At 46.6% G+C, this 16,562-nt stretch overlaps 1 long non-coding RNA gene across 1 annotated transcript in view; it reads left to right on the top strand.

Annotated features, from left to right (window-relative positions):
* Nucleotides 1-2,005: 2,005 nt before the first annotated feature.
* LOC144340011 (uncharacterized) overlaps nucleotides 2,006-16,562 on the top strand; it is a 35,788-nt gene continuing 21,231 nt past the window's right edge. Inside the window, exon 1 of the long non-coding RNA XR_013415690.1 lies at nucleotides 2,006-2,304. This is a non-coding gene — a long non-coding RNA (uncharacterized LOC144340011). The remainder of the gene's footprint in view (nucleotides 2,305-16,562) is intronic.

The following is a 16,562-nucleotide window of genomic DNA, read 5'->3' as shown; positions in this document are numbered from 1 at the left end:
GCTAACACGGTGAAATCCTGTCTCTACTAAAAATACAAAAAATTAGCCAGGCGTGGTGGCGGCACCTGTAGTCCCAGCTACTTGGGAGGCTGAGGCAGGAGAATGGCCTGAACTCGGAAGGCGGAGCTTGCAGTGAGCCGAGATCGCGCCACCACACTTCAGCCTGGGTGACAGAGAGAGACTGTCTCAAAATAAATAAATAAATAAATAAAATAAAAGTCAGTATGGGCAGGAAGTCCTGGCTCTAAGCATATGATCAGTTTCCTAGTTGCTTTCCAGAAAGATTAGACCAGTTTACATGCCCATGTATTGAAGGACTCCAGGTATGAAGAGAGTTTCCAGTGGTCGTCTAGCCGCCTGACCTTGGGCAAGTTAAGCATCCTCTTCAGGCCTCTCGGTTTCCTCATCTATAAAACAACTTCTTTCTAGCTCTAACCTTCTCTGGGTCTCTGAAACCAAGCCCTGTGCTTTAGCCATTCATGGCCTGAGTTTCCTAAACCTCCTTTAGTCTGTGAATGGTGGTCCCCCCAGTGCTCTTACCTATAGGTGTACACCATGGCTTATCTGAATAATCTGCCAGACCAGGAGCCAGCACCCTGAACTACGCAGGTTTTCTTCTAGCTTCAGCAATCCATAAAAGTTTAAGAAAAACAGGCAGTTTGCTTGCAACAAGGGCAACTTTGCTTCCTCCTTTTAAGTTTTCTCTCCTTTAGCCATCTGTAATGAATATACGGCTATAAAACAAGGCAGTCACACCCTCTCTGGTTCCAGGAGCACTAAATCCTTAGTGCCTCTGTGGTTATCTAAAAGATTTTATTGCATTTCACTGCAAAGAGCTGCCCCAGGTTTATCCTTTGCTTCACCTCCCATTTTTATAACATAAAGGAGAGATTTATGTTCAAATCCGGGAACACTTTTAGCTGACTTGGAGCTACATATGTAGTGCTTTGTAAAGAATTTTAGTTTCCTGAAGATGGCACTGTCATTTTACTTCTGTTCATCACACAGGGAAATTTACCCTCTGCCTAGTATGTGTGCACAGAGATTCATTAAAGTGAAAAATATCCGATAATAACTGTGCACCAACAGAAATGCATATCATGGAGATGTAAAATTTATTTTGAAAAATGTTAAAAGGGAACTCATGATCAAAAGTAAAAGTTAATGGCTTTGACTTTTAAGGTGTTGTTTTTTGACACCCTCTTCCTAAAGGACACAGAGATAAAGTTAAAATTAATCAAGTGATCAGAAAAGAACATAAGGAAACCCATTTGCTGTGTTTTCAGTTCTCTTGTCTGCTACCTTAATATCATTTAGGCAAAGTCTGAATCAAATAAGTGATTTAATCAATGAGTATTTACAGCGTATTAATTCTCAAACATAGTGACTGAAATCTCAGTTCAACCTGAATGTCCTGATAATCTCTGCCCAGAAGAGTGGGTGACTCTGCCCAAAAGGACCACATCCTACCTCTCCAAAGACTCAAATGACAACCAGTCTGCCTTCAGACTCTGGTGGAATTGTGATACTTAGGCTGCAAATTCCAGGGCAGAACTGACCCCTGTTCCGGTGGAAAACAGAGTGGCTGGTGGCTTTGAGCAGCTGGGTGCTTTGGAGCTGCCCTCAACTCTCTCATGCCAGGTGGGGTGGGAGCCTGCCAGAGCCCAGCCTCCGTCTTCCACCAAAAAAGACCTCATGCCTGTGAAAGAAAGTGCCCTTTCCCAGTAATTTTCAAACTTATCTAGGTGACAGAACAACTTGCAAGTTTTGAGCTCCTTGGACAGGGGAGAAGAACGTCATACCAATACATTAAAACTCAAGTAATTAGAGGAGTTTGTGCTTAAATGAGATAATATCTTGTCCTACATTACAAAATAGAGAATGCAGTGGTTATTTTCTGTGTCAATTTGACTGGGCTAAGGAATGCCCAGAAAGCCGCTAAAATACTGCTTCTGGGTGTGTCTGTGAGGGTGTTTCTGGAAGAGATCAGTGTGTGAATCGGCAGGCTGAGTACAGAAGGTCAACTCTCACCAATGCAGGTGGGCACCATTCTGTCCACCCAGGGCCTAACTAGAACAAAAAATCGGAGGGGGAGCGGACTTTCTCCCTGCTGAGCTGAGACATTCATTTTCTCCTTCCCTTAGACATCCTCACTCCTGGTTGCTGCGCCTGCAAACTCCATCAAGACCCTTGGCTGTCCCAGTTCTCAGGCCTGTGGGTTTGGACTGGAACTTCACCACTGGCTGTCCTGGGCCTCCAGCTTGCAAACGGCAGATTACGGGATTTCTCAGCTTCCATAATCACGTGAGCCAGTCCTCATAATAGATCTCTTTCTATGTATCTCTCTATAACCCATTGGTTTCGTTTCTCCAGAGAACCCAGATTAATACACACTCCTTTATAGCAGTGTCATTTCTGCTTCAATAATGAAGCAGCGGAGGCTCCCAGGAGCGGTTCTGTGGCTGGCACTCAGTGCTTTACTGTGGCTGGTGTGATCCCAAGGGAGAAAGCTGCTGTCAGCCGCCTGCACCAGGCACAGGGCGCGGGACCTGGATGGTGGGTGCTGTCTACACACGACTCCCCACACGCATGCTCGCAGTGCCTTCCCCCCGCCCCGCCCCCAGCAGCCTTCATCCCTCAGCACGAACCGTGGTGGGGACAGGAGTCTTCTCACGTATTTTGGCATCCTCCAACAGCTAGCAAAATGCTTTTTAACTCAGGAAATATTCAAAAAATGATTCTTGAATTGGGTTGAAGGAACTCATTTAGCCCTCTGTGAACAGGCAAGATATGACAGCCGGCCTCCTAGGTGATACTGCATGCCAGGACCTGTTCTAGATTTTCTCCAAACTGCCTGGTACACAATCCTGAGATAACATCAGAATGAAAGGGAGGGATGGAAGAAAGGCTGTCTATACTCCCAGGACCAGTACCAGGAGGAGGCAAGGGGGGAACCAGGGCCAACACCCGAGGAGGAGGTGTTGGCCTTCAGGCGCTGCCTCTGCGCTGGCATGACCCTAAGCTCCAGCGCCTCCCTGGATTGGTGTCCTAGGCCCTGGTTTTGCCTGCCATACCCTGGTCCTGGCCCTGGCTATGTCCAGAGTGACACAGGGATGGAGAAGACTGTTGCAAAGCATGGCCTGAGTGTGTGTTTCCTTCCGGCAGCTGAGGATCACTTCCGCAGGCCTCTCCCAGGCTCTGCCGTGAACCTCTCCACAGCCTCGAGCTTCTGGGTGGTGTGCAGGGCAGGTGTGTAACCACCCCAAGGTGATGATTTGGCTCAAGTCTCCTTAAATTATTCCAGGTGCCCCTCCCTTACCCCATCAACAGCACCAAGCACTTTCCTAGAATGCTGCTCCGGGGCAACTGCCCTTGGTTCCAGCTTCTCTAAAGAACCATGTGAAGCCATTGGAAGGTAACCACAACCTTCATGCAAGTGAATCTTGGGAAGGATGTCAAGAGGAGTATGTGAATTGCAGGCTTCAGAAGTTAAGCAGGGTTGAGTGTGGGGGCTCACGCCTGTAATCCCAGTACTTTGGGAGGTTGAGGTGGGTGGATCACATGAGGTCAAGAGTTCAAGACCAGTGTGGCCAACATGGTGAAATTGTCTCTACTAACAATACAAAAATTAGCTGGGCGTGGTGGTGGGTGCCTGTAATGTCAGCTACTTTGGAGGCTGAGGCAGGAGAATTGCTTGAGTCTGGGAGGTGGAGGTTATAGTGAGCCAAGATCCCGCGGTTGCACTCCAGTCTGGGCAACAAGAGCGAAACTCCATCTCAAAAAAAAAAAAAAAAAAGAAAAGTTAAGAAGCAGCATTTAAAGTCATTACTAGTGAATTTACAGCAGGCCCCAGTTTCTGCATGGCAGGGGTAATGGGGAGGAGAGAGGAGAGGGTGGGAAGGGGCATAGGAAGATAGAGAAAGTGCCCCTGCTCCTGCCCTGGAGGTGTAGACTGAAAAGTTATCGCCATATTTTAATAAAGATCTTTATTTACGAGTTCCCTAAATGTTATACCTTTTCTTAGCTGTTATCATCAATAGAGCCTTCAAACCCCATAGGTAAATTTCTATGGTACTTGTAACTACTTTTGCACGAAGGGAATTCTGTGTACCCAGTGCTTTGGGGTCTCCCTAAGTCATGTTTAACAAGTTTAATGTAATTTCTCAAAGCACATCTGAATCTTACATCTGAATTATTGAACATCTTGCTGATTGAGCATTTTCTACAAGCTTCGTTCCCCGCCAAACACCCCGGGAGACATGCTGCTAGCCCGCAGTGCCTGCCACGTTAAGTGAGACAAACAGGGCAGTTATTCAAATAATATTAAATATTAATGGTGACATTCTCCATGGCTGTATCTGTCATAGATCATGTGGGTTACATCTGTCATCTCGAATCCCTTCAGACTGCAAGAGCTCCAGAAATGTTATCTGTTCGCAAAGCCACGTGACGCTGGATGGCAGCTTCCTTTGGATGTGTCCTGAAGCTGCGGAGAGCAGGGAGGATCCCGCTTGTCTCCAGATGGCTTGGGGTTTGTTACAGATTGGAGGAAGCCCCGGGGGCGAGGGGGAAGGTTGAATAATTACTAGTGTCTGGAATTACACGAATGCCCTGGGGACAGGCTGGAACAGGCAGCTTTGCTTCTCCTAGATGTCCCACTGCAGAGACCCGCATCAACCCTTGGATCCAAGTCAGCCAGGCGAGTTTGGCTTTATACAGATGAAAGCAACATGCAAGTGGAATATTTTTGCTTTGCGGGTAGAACTGGGAATGAGGATTTTGCGCACGAAGGGTCTCAACTCTTGTGACCAGGAAGACTCGAATTTGCTGCCCTAGCTGGAAGAACCAAAGTTTACCTGTCAGGCTTCATCAGTCTTTCATCAGGACAAGAACGTCTCCTCTGATCTGGCTGTGCCGGGGATTCCTTGTTAGAAGACAGCATCATCTGATCTGTGTGCCAGCTGTTCCTTCCGCCCTAGCCAGGGGCTTCCCTCTTCTGCAGCTTCATTACAGCCCATCCAGAAGTGGGGTGGGGGGACCTCTGTTTCCTTGTGTGTGTGTGTATTCTGTCTTCTTTACTATGTACTCTATTTTCTTTTCTGCCAGAAATCAGAGTAGTGCAATATGAGATTTTTGGGATGCAATTCTCCTTGGTAAGTTGAAGTTCATGCACCCTGATGAACTTCCCCCCATGCCTGGGCATGAGGCTAATGACCAGATGGTTGGCAGGATGCTGGAGGCCAAAGGTTTATTTGACCAGTTCCTAACAGAATGATTAAATTCCAAGTAGCTCTCATCCATTCAGTGCCTACATACGTGGTCCAGTGTTCTTCTTCTTTTTACTTATTGCTTCGTTTTAACTCTCACATCAACACTATTAAGACAAGGCAAGATCACCTCCATTTCTTAGGGGAGGAAACAGAGACTTGGAAAGTGTAAGTAACCCTCCTGAAGACATACTATTGAGAAAACGATGACTCTAAATTTAGACTCAGTTTCAACTGGCTGTCAGGGTCGGGCCCTTTCTCCTGCATTGTGCTACTTTCACTTTTAGATCAAACTTCAAGTTTTAAAAAAGGAGGAGAGTTTGCCTGAAAATAACCCAATCACTCTCTTAATAAACAAATTGGTTGAATTTGCAAAATGGTCAAATGCCCAAGCTGATTCCAAATACTCAATGCAAGCTTGGGCTGGACTCTCGGCTGCTCAAGAGGGAATTCAGTGTTCTCCTGGCCCAGCTGGCCTGGGTCTCTGGGCTGTCGTCCAAATTGTCAAACTTTCCTTTTCTGTCAGCATTGGAGGCCAGAATTTCTCAGCGTCAGCATGACCGATGTTTTAGACTGGATACGTCTTTGCTGTGGGGGGCTGCCTGTGCATTGGTGGATGATGAGCTGCATCCCTGGCTTCTATCCACCAGATGACAGTAGGACCCTCTCTCGAAGTCATGACAATCCAGAATATGCCAGCTATTGCTAAATGTCCTCTGGGGGCAAAGTTGCCTGAGTTGGGAACCACTGACTTGAAACTACCCTCTGCAGGTTTTATCCAAAAGCCCATCCTTGACTGGCTTCTTCCAATTGTTCCCATTCTTTCCCCCCACTACCCTACTGACCCGGGAGCATGCCCTTAGCAGGTTATGTGCATGCAAATCCTCATCTGAGCGTCTACTTCCAGGGACTCAGTACAAGATGTGCTTTTGTGGCAAATGGGTGAAAGTCCACAAGAATATGAATGGTTCTAGAAGTTAAGCTACTTAACTTCCCTGAGTACCGGTTTAATCATTTGTAAAAGGGAGGTCCCTTCAGTTCTAATATTTGGTCATATATAAAGACCACAGAGTGGCAGAGCCTGGGTAGTCTTATTGTCCCCAGGATTTGCTGCCAGGGAAATAGCAGAGAGAAATCCCTGTAAACAAATGTTTGTTGACTGAATGATGGAGTAGCAGCTGAGGAGACCTCAGAAGCTATAATTTTTTTTTTTTTTTTTTTTCCCAAGACAGAGTCTTGCTTTGTCACCCAGGCTGGAGTGCAGTGGCGCAGTCTGGGCTCACTGCAACCTCCACCTCCCAGGATCAAGTGGTTCTCCTGCCTTAGCCTCCCAAGTAGCTGGGATTACAGGCACATGCCACCACGCCCAGCTAATTTCTGTATTTTTAGTAGAGACAGGGTTTCACCATGTTGGCCAGACTGATCTCGAACTCCTGACCTTGTGATCCACCCGCCTTGGCCCCCCAAAAGGCTGGGATTACAGGCGTGAGCCACTGCTCCCAGCCAGAAGCTATAATTTAAGAAGAATGTGTTGAGAACTGGGTCTGAGGCTCTTCTATGCAAACTGAGTAACTGCAGTTAACACAGAAGGATTGTGCAATTTTGAAGTAAAGGGGCAGGAACTACAGGAATACACCTGTCGTGGAACATGTTGGGTTTATTTGTTGCAAAGAGGGAGCACACCGTGGAGAACTGTGGGGCACCTCAGAGAGTGCTGGGAAGGACTTAATACAGGATTCGGGCTATATTTGGTAGTTCTGGGGCTGATCCAAGGAAGCAGAGCTTTACTCTGGACCGAATGTTGTCAGGAAGCAAATTTTGTGATTAGATATTTTAACAGACAGTATCTGCAAGGCATTGGAAGGAATAGAGGCTCATGCTGTTACTGGTCAAGGAGCAGCGGCCACCCATATTAACCAGGATGAGGAGATGTTTGGTTTTTGTGTGATTTAGACAAACGATTCTATGTTTTTCAGTGTTTAGGCATGCTTAAGGAGTGGTCTTACTCTTGTCGTCTTCCACCTAGTCACAGAGTGATTGCGTGCTGGTGTTCTGTGTAATCGCCTGTTTAACAGAAAGACGCTGCTCCCAGCTGTGTGTACAACACCATGGAGAATTGTGGGGTTCCTCAGTAAGAGACTGCTAGGACGGACTTAATACAGGCTTCGGGCTGTATTTGGTGGTTCTGGGGCTGATCCAAGGAAGCAGAGCTTTGCTCTGGACAGGCCGGCTCCCAGTTGTCAAGGGCCTCTTCCGTTCCTCAAAATCTGCCATGTTGCTCTTCTCTTTGGGAAATTAAAATTGACGGGAAGGTGGTAGAGAAATTTGGGGGAACTAAAAACTACAAAAAAATGTTAATTTTGGGGAATATTTAAAGTGCACATTATTGTTTGTTGAACATGATTATAAATTGTTATATTACATTTTGTGAGTTGCTGTTAAACATAGTTGAACAATAGGAAAGATTTTGACCTTACATTTGTGGTTCGTGTGCGCCTTTTGGGGCCTGGAAAGCTTCAAGAGTGACGTTTCCTTTCCTTTGCTTTTTGTACATACATCCCCGACAGATACGCACATGCACCGCCACTGCCCCCCACCACACACACATGCACCAGAAAAAAAAGAAAGTCATTCCAGTGGGCTTTGTCTTCAATGATCTTTGTCTCCTGGAAGGGATTAGTTTTCCATTTGAATTCCTTTGTAATTTCCTGCTGTTGATGACACTGAGGCGATGTTAACAGGAGCAGGAGTGACAGCAGCACTTGTGGGACTGAGTAGCAGGAGATGCAGTGAGAGATGTCCCAGCAGTTCCGGGACGTGGGCTAACCCAGAGGAGCCGGGGTGTTTGGGTTGAGCGTTCAAACTGGCTCTTTTGCCTCTGATCTGAGGATACACAAGAGACCCAGCTTCATCATTAAAAATTTTTGTCATTTTAATTTTTTTTTTTTTTTTCTGAGTCGGAATCTTGCTCTGTTGCCCAGGCTGGAGTGCAGTGGCATGATCTTGGCTCACTGCAACCTCTGCTGCCCTGGTTCAAGCAATTTCCCTGCCTCAGCCTCCTGAGTAGCTGGGATTACAGGCGCCCGCCACCATGTCTGGCTAATTTTTTTTTGTACTTTTAGTAGAGATGGGGTTTCACCATGTTGGCCAGACTGGTCTTGAACTCCTGACCTCAGGCAATCCGCCCGCCTCGGCCTCCCACAGTGTTGGGATTACAGGCGTGAGCCACCGTGCCTGACCTAAAATAAATTTTAATTGTGCAAATAAACTTGTCAAAAAGTCCAAACTGCAGCCACAGACCCTGCAGTGCTTTCTCCAAGATAAACCCTCCAGGGATTGGTTGAGGCAGGATTTCACCTGGCCAGTTCTGGTGTGGCTCCACCTGGAAGCTTCTAAAGAAATAGTAAAGTGTTTAAGGGACAGGGTTCTGCCTCATGATGCTCTACCCCTGGTGAAATGTCCAGAGTTGTTCCTGTTCTTCTTATAAAACTAATCCTAATGACAGGAACCTGAAGTATTGAAACTTGGGCTTTCTGAAGTCCGTGGAGATGAAAATTGACTTCCTGGCAGGGTGTGGTGGTTCATGTCTGTAATCCCAGCACTTTGGGAGGCCGAGGGGGGTGGATCACCTGAGGTCAGGAGTTTAAAAGACCAGCCTGGCCACCGTGGCGAAACCCTGTCTCTACTAAAAATACAAAAATTAGCTGGGCGTGGTGGCGCATGCCTGTAATCCTAGCTACTCGGGAGGCTGAGGAAGGAGAATCACTTGAATCCAGGAGGGGGAGGTTGCAGTGAGCCGAGATCACTCCACTGTACTCCAGCCTGGATGACAAAGTATGATTTACATTGTCTCAAAAAAAAAAAAAAAATTGGCTTGATTTTTCCCTTGATGAAGAAGGTGTTCAGATCAAGTCTGTGGCTCTGAGATCTAAATAATGACAGTGGTAGCTTTAGAATCGATTCCACCTACCGTCGATGTGAACTAATAACACCTTTTGTGCTTCTGTTGCCGCTTCTGTCCTGCAGCCCTTCTTCCTGCAGCCGTTATTGATCTGCCCCTGACCTTGCTGTGCACTGGGCCCTGTGCAGCGGTCGGTGCTGGTGTGCATTTTACCCTGTCTCCCTGTGTTGATGTGAGATTTCCAAGACGAGTTGGATTTGTTTGCTCGGGCTGCCATAACAAAGGACCACAGACTGGGGGGTTTGAACAGCAGAAGTTTACTTGCTCACAGTCCTGGAGGCTGGAAGTTTAAGGTCAAGGTGCCGGTGGTGTCGGTTTCTCCTGAGGCCTCTCTCTCTTGCCAGCAGGTGGCCGCCTTCTCCCCATATCCTCACATGGTCTTCCCTCTGTGTGTGTCTGCGTCCTAACCTTCCCTTCTCATAAAGACACCAGTTATGTTGGATGAGGACCCATCCTGATGACCTCATTTTACCTAAATTCCCTCCCCATCTCCAAATAGAGTCATGGCTGAGGTACTGGGGATGAGGGCTTCAACATATGAATTTTGGGGTGGGGGTCACACTTCAGCCTGTAACACTGGTCTTTCTTGCAACGATCCTCCCTGAGGATTCCATTTAAACACATGGGATCTGCCAGTCAGAACAACTGGGTTCAAATTCTGATACCACCACTTGCTGGAAGCGGGACCATGGGAAATTGTGCCTGTTTCTTTATAAACAGTAGCATTAGGGATACTGAGCTAATAGGGGCGCTTAGAGGGTCAGCTGAAGCCATGCCTTCAAGGCTGCAGCACAGTGCCTGGAACGTATGAAGAAGTGCAATGAAGGTTGATTTGAGGGCCTTCACTCGGGAGGCGGAACTTGCAGTGAGCCGAGACCACGCCATTCCACTCTAGCCTGGGAGACAGAACAAGACTCCTTCTGAAAAATAAATAAATAAATAAATAAATAAATAAATAAAAAATATAAATAAAAATAATTTATTATTATTATTAATTAATTATCTCACTCCATCACCCAGGCTGGAGTGCAGTGGCACAATTTTGGCCTCCCGGATTCAAGTGATTCTCGTGCCTCAGCTTCCCAAGTGGCTGGAATTACAGACGTGCATCACTATACCTGGCTCATTTTAAAATTTTTATGTATTTGTTTTTGAGACGGAGTCTTGCTTTGTTGCCCAGGCTGGAGTGCAGTGGCGCGATCTCGGCTCACTGTAAGCTCCACCTCCCAGGTTCATGCCATTCTCCTGCCTCAGCCTCCTGAGTAGCTGGGGCTACAGGCGCCTGCCATCATGCCCGGCTAATTTTTTGTGTTTTTAGTAGAGACAGGGTTTCACCGTGTTAGCCAGGGTGGTCTCGATCTTCTGACTTCATGATCTGCCCACCTTGGCCTTCCAAAGTGCTAGGATTACAGGCGAGAGCCACCATGCCTGGCCTAATTTTTTATATTTTTAGTAGAGATGGGGTTTTGCCATGTTGGTCAGGCTGGTCTTGAACTCCTGACCTCAAGTGATCTGCCTGCCTCGGCCTCCCAAAGTGCTGGGATTACAGGCACGAGCCACCATTCCTGGTCCAGGAGTTTATTTTTAATACAAATAATGACTAATATTTGTAGTCACTTGGAAAGTCTCTTTATATGTATTGATGGATTTAATTCTTCCCATTTGTCAGTTAAGAAAACAGAGACTCATGAGGTTGAGCAATTATCTCAGGCCACATAGCTCATAAAAAGTAGCCAGAACGCAGAGTTCCTTGACAACCACATTTATCTCTGATTCCTAAGCTCCCCTTACAACAACAAGCACTCAACATCTGGGTGAATAAACTCTCCCACTAACAGACAGCCGTGGGTTCCTGGGCCCGCCTCTCTCTCAGTCCTCTCCTTTATCAGAGCTGAATGCATCTGATCACTCTGCACTGCGGTGTCAAATTGGCTGTTCTCCCTTTCTTTATAGGAGTCCTCTTTCATTCAGTCCCAATTATGGGAAACAAAATTTTTACAGCCATGGAAGGGAAGATGAAGGGACGAAATGGAGAAGACTGTAGATCACAAAGCATTTTGGATGCCATAAATCCTGCGGATACCCTGTAGTTCTGCAGCGTCTTTCTTTAGGGAAGCTCTAGTGCCTAGTCTCTAATTTAGTCTTCTGTGTGGCTGTGGTCTTCAAGTTGGCGTCTGTGGAGACAAAGAGGGAGGTCTTGCTGTGCCTGAGCCTCTGGGACGTGTTGCCACCCATGCCGACCTGCTCTCTGAGGCTTTCTGGCAGCACTGCACAGCCCTGGGACTGGAAATGTGGCTCTCACTGAAGCTGCCCAGAGAGAGGGTCTCTCAATGAAGATCCTCTTCTATCAGCTGGGGTAGCCGGAAAGACAGGCTGGGGATTCTCTTCACACGGGATTTCATCTGCTTGGTGGCTCCAGAAAAATGCAAGTGTGCGTGTTCATCCACTTGACAAAGGGTGACTTAACGTCGGTGTCCTGTGGATTCGAACTGAAAGGGTTTGGGCAAAAGAAAGAGAAGAAGGTGGGACTGCGAATGAGTTGAAAACACCATTCTGGAGGCAACAGCCGTGACACAGAAGGGAAGGAAAATGTATGACCATATACATTTCAGTAGGAGTTTATAACCTTTTATGAACATTATCTCGAAGTTAGTCTCTAGACATAGGACTAAAAATAAAATTATGCTGAACTGTGTGCCCAGAGAATGGTAAATGGAAATAAGGTTCTTGAAAGGAATGACGTAGGTCCAGGGAAAGGTCATGCTGAATAATCAAGGTCGGTGAAGGTCAAAATCACAAAGAAGGACCCTGTGTTTACTCCTGTACTGGTGGCAGCTTTAGTGGAAACCCTTGGCCATCGCTTTGCCTCTCCAAGCATTCGGGAAAGACCATCTGGTGCCATATTGTCTTCTGGGGACAGCCGGTCGCCTGGGGAGGGCTGCATCATGCTTCTACCCCTGTCAGATCTGGGCAGAGGACAGACAAAAGTCCTCTGGAGTTTTCCGCAGTGAGAGTCAGGGAAGTGCATCTAAGGAATTGGAACCAAGGTTAGAAACTTCTCTGGAGATGTTCTAGTTTTGTTTGCTAGCTCAGCAGCTGCATAATGACACTCCCTCCAGCAGGGCACGTAGTTCCCTTCAAATCACAAATGGTAGGGCCTTAGGATTTTTCACGGTTCGTTAATTATCAGAAATTGATTTGTTGCTATCTAGATACAGCCATTTGTTCAAATCACTAGATAAGATTCCCAAGAAAGCCTGAAATCAGATAGCTTTCTCCCCCTTATTTTAAAATAAACACAAATAAAATCATTCTGCTACAGGTGGTGGGTTTCTCTTCTCCCAGCATATGTGACTTGACAAATTGTGTGAAAATAGTTTTCAGAAATTCAGTTTCTGTTTCAAGGGCACCAAATGTTTAAAGAAACGGCAGCGGCCGGGCGCGGTGGCTCAAGCCTGTAATCCCAGCACTTTGGGAGGCCAAGACGGGCGGATCATGAGGTCAGGAGATCGAGACCATCCTGGCCAACACGGTGAAACCCTGTCTCTACTAAAAAAATACAAAAAACTAGCCGGGCGAGGTGGCGGGCACCTGTAGTCCCAGCTACTTGGGAGGCTGAGGCAGGAGAATGGCGTAAACCCAGGAGGCGGAGCTTGCAGTGAGCTGAGTTCCGGCCACTGCACTCCAGCCTGGGCGACAGAGCGAGACTCCGTCTCAAAAAAAAAAAAGAAACTGCAGCATCAGATGCTGTATGGGGTAGGATTGCTGAAATTCAGGGCTCTGGCCAGGGTCAATGGGACCTGGTGGGTATGAGTGTAGTAGGATGGGGGGTAGCTGGCTGCCCAAAGGGATGTGATGAACTTCAGCTTGATTGAGTCTAGTTTAAGTTCCAAGGGATTCAATCTGGTGTTTTGAAAACGCTCATTTCCTAGATCCTGAGTGTCCCGTCCTTTTGGAGTGGGATTGCAGCTGGCTGCTTGGGGATGGAAGGAGGCTCCCTGCAGGGGACAGTGTGGCCATACGCAGGCAGGACTCAACATCGCAGCCAGGCAGACCGAAAGGCAGAACCAGCCTCAGATGCCACGATTAAGTCCATGGAGCCAGAGTAGGGTGGTGCAGACGGCTTCACACTCACACCCTGGAGACAGACCTCAGTGAAAAGAGTAGTTGGCCTTAGGGTTATGGGTCCCTGTAATTTGAGCTGTCTTCACCTTTCTCTTGAATCCAGTATATCCCACAATTAAGCATCTCTTAACTTCCTTCCTTTCTTTCCTTTCTTTCTCTTTTTTTTCTTGAGGGAGTCCTGCTCTGTCGCCCAGGCTGGGGTACAGTGGCGCAATCTTGGCTCACTGCAACCCCTAGCTCCCAGGTTCTAAGCGATATTCCTGCCTTAGCCTCCCGAGTAGCTGGGATTACAGGTGTGCACCACCATGCCTGGAGATATATATATATATCTCTATCTGTTTGGTATTTTCTTAGTAGAGGCAAGGTTTCACCATGTTTGCCAGGCTGGCCTTGAACTCCTCACCTCAGGTGATCTACCCGTCTTGGCCACCTAAAGTGCTGAGATTACAGGCGTGAGCCACCGGGACCAGCCCAATTTGTTTCTTTTGTGGGTCATTTTACAAAGCTTTGTTAACGGGCACCCTGATTGCCTATGGGACACATCCTCTGAGATGACTAATAACACCTCACATTTCAGAAAGCCAACAGAACTCAAGTTTCCCACTGCAATCAGCGATACCATATTCAAAACGGAGTATGAATCTTAGATTCTTATCCTTGTTTCACACCTTATATTCGATCCATTAGCAGGTCCTGCTGCCTTTACCGACAAGATATATCCTAAATCTGGCTGCTTCGGCCACTTCTGCTACAGCTTCATTTCAAGTCACTGCCATCTCTCCCTGCAACTACTAGAACACCTAACTAATGTTGTTTCATCTACTTCTGTTTTACTTAAAAGCTAAATATGTTTTTGTCACTCCCTTGTTCAAAATCCTCCGATGGCTTTCTACAAACATTTACACAAAATCCAGAATCTTCACCAGGAGACCCAAATGTGACCAGGCTCCTGGCTGCCCCGTGGCTTCATTTCCTCACTCACTCACCTGTCCCTCCAGTTTGCCTAAGTAAGCTGGCACCTGCCCTAGGGCCTTTGCACCTACGGTTCCCTCTGCCTAGACCACTTGCCTGGCTTCCTCACATCACTCAGATCCCTGCTCAAATGCCTCCTTCCTCCTCCAAGAGGCCTTTGCAGGGCCACTCGATCTAAACCAGCACCTTCCTCCTTTTTCTCCCTCTATTTTTTCTTTTTTTTTCTCTTTGTGAGACAGGGTCTGGCTCTGTTACCCAGGCTAGAGTGCAGTGGCGTGATCTTGGCTCACTGCCACCTCCACCTCCCAGGCCCACGTGATTCACCCACTTCAGCCTCCCAAGTAGCTGGGACTATAGGTGCTCACCACCATGCCTGGCTAATTTTTGTATTGCCCAGCTGTTTTTTGTAGAGATGGGGTTCTGCCACGTTGCCCAGGCTGGTCTCGAACTCCTGAGCTCAAGCGATCTGCCCACCTTGGCCTTTCAAAGTGCTGGGATTACAGGCGTGCACCACTGTGCCTGGCTTCTCTTTTTCTCTTTACACTGCTTTCTTCTTTATGGCACGCATTACTTCTGGTGTTATATTATACATTTAGGTGTTTGTTATTTGTTTGCTTCCCTTAGATGACAAGTTCCACAAGGTCAAAAAATGGTTTGTCTTTTTCACTGCTGTATGTCCGGGGCCTAGAGGAGAGCCTGACATGCAGTACAGGCTCAATATATATTCATTGAATGTACTGACCTCTTCAAAGTTCAGTTGGCATCTGTACCATCCATACCCAGTGTGGCCTCCTCAGGTGGTCAAGGTAAGTATTGCTTTCTCTCTGACAGGTAGGGTACTTACTGTCTCACTAATTCTATCAAAATTGGCACAAATTGATGATTTAAAAAATTATAACAAAATGGGATGCCATTGATGGTGATTAGACCCAATCACAGTTTTCCCCATAAATTCTCCCAGGAACAGGGATGGCTAAGTGGTTGCTTGGAGTGGGAACTCTAGGTGGCTATAGGAAGCTCAGGTTCAACTTTGCAAAGGTATAATGAACTTTGAGCCAGGTCTGTGGAAGACATGAATGTGTCCTCTTGCCACAACCCTCCCCTGCCCATCTTTAGCCATTCCAATGCCCACTCACTCAACCCTGCCGTCTCACCTAATCTAGAGTGGGAAGAGCATATTCTGTCAGTTTTTTATCCAAATGTGCCTTCTGAGGTTTGTTTTATTCCTCATCTTTCTTGCCTTCCAGTTGCCTGGCGTCTCTTGCTACGGGGGACATCCTTTCCCTGGGTGTAACTTCAGGATTCTCTTCATCACGTCATGGTCTTTGTGGGCATGAGCTCTTTGGGAAGGAGTAACTGTTGTAAAATCTACACCCTAGAAATCTCAAATCCCCACCCTTCTCCTGGGAGAATTTGGAATTTCAGATCTAAATTCATTTCAAGAATTTTGTGGTTGCCCCTCCCCAATACATTACATATTGCATTTTCCAAAAAGTGAGTAGAAACCGAGTAGTGCCCTAAGAGCAATTCCTCTAATAATTGTGAGGATTAGGGCTTAGCGGCTAAGACCGAATGGGGGAGGCAGATGACCTTGGTTTCTGGAGGGGAAATGAAAGTGAGCCATTGCAAAGCACTGAGCTGAGTGGCTTTGAACACAAAGCAGAATTTATCGATCCAGTGAAAGAATAGGAAAATATTTCATCTTCTGGACCTCTGCCTCGATAGCCTGCTAACATTTTATAAACCCAAATCAAGTACTGTAGTTAAAATGCCATAATTTGCTGCTCTTGAAACCAAGCACATTATATTTTGATATTTTATATTAGGAAATCATATCTTACTGGTACTATTCTTATTTTATATCTTTAAAACATGTAGTTATTATTTTTTGTTATTGTTGTTGGACTTAACCGATTTGAAAATGTGTATGTAAAAGCTGATCGGTAAGGTCTGTTCCAGAGTTAACAGCATCATGCCAATATCAATTTCTTGCTTTCCACAATGTACTAACTAGCGTTATGTAAGCAATCTTTGTGAGAACTCCTGGCACTATTTTTGCAACTTCTTGTGAGTCTTATACTGATTCAAAATAAAAATGCACTTTTTTTTTTTTTTTTTTTTTTTTTTGGGACGGAGTCTCGCTCTGTCACCAGGCTGGAGTGCAGTGGCACGATCTTGGCTCACTGCAAGCTCCGCCTCCCGGATTCACGCCATTCTTCTGCCTCAGCCTCCCGAGT

Source organism: Macaca mulatta, chromosome 3 (assembly GCF_049350105.2).
Source record: "Macaca mulatta isolate MMU2019108-1 chromosome 3, T2T-MMU8v2.0, whole genome shotgun sequence".
In the NCBI taxonomy this organism is placed as follows: domain Eukaryota; kingdom Metazoa; phylum Chordata; class Mammalia; order Primates; family Cercopithecidae; genus Macaca; species Macaca mulatta.
Note: the sequence above shows the minus strand (reverse complement) of the source record. Positions and strands in the feature narration are given on the sequence as shown.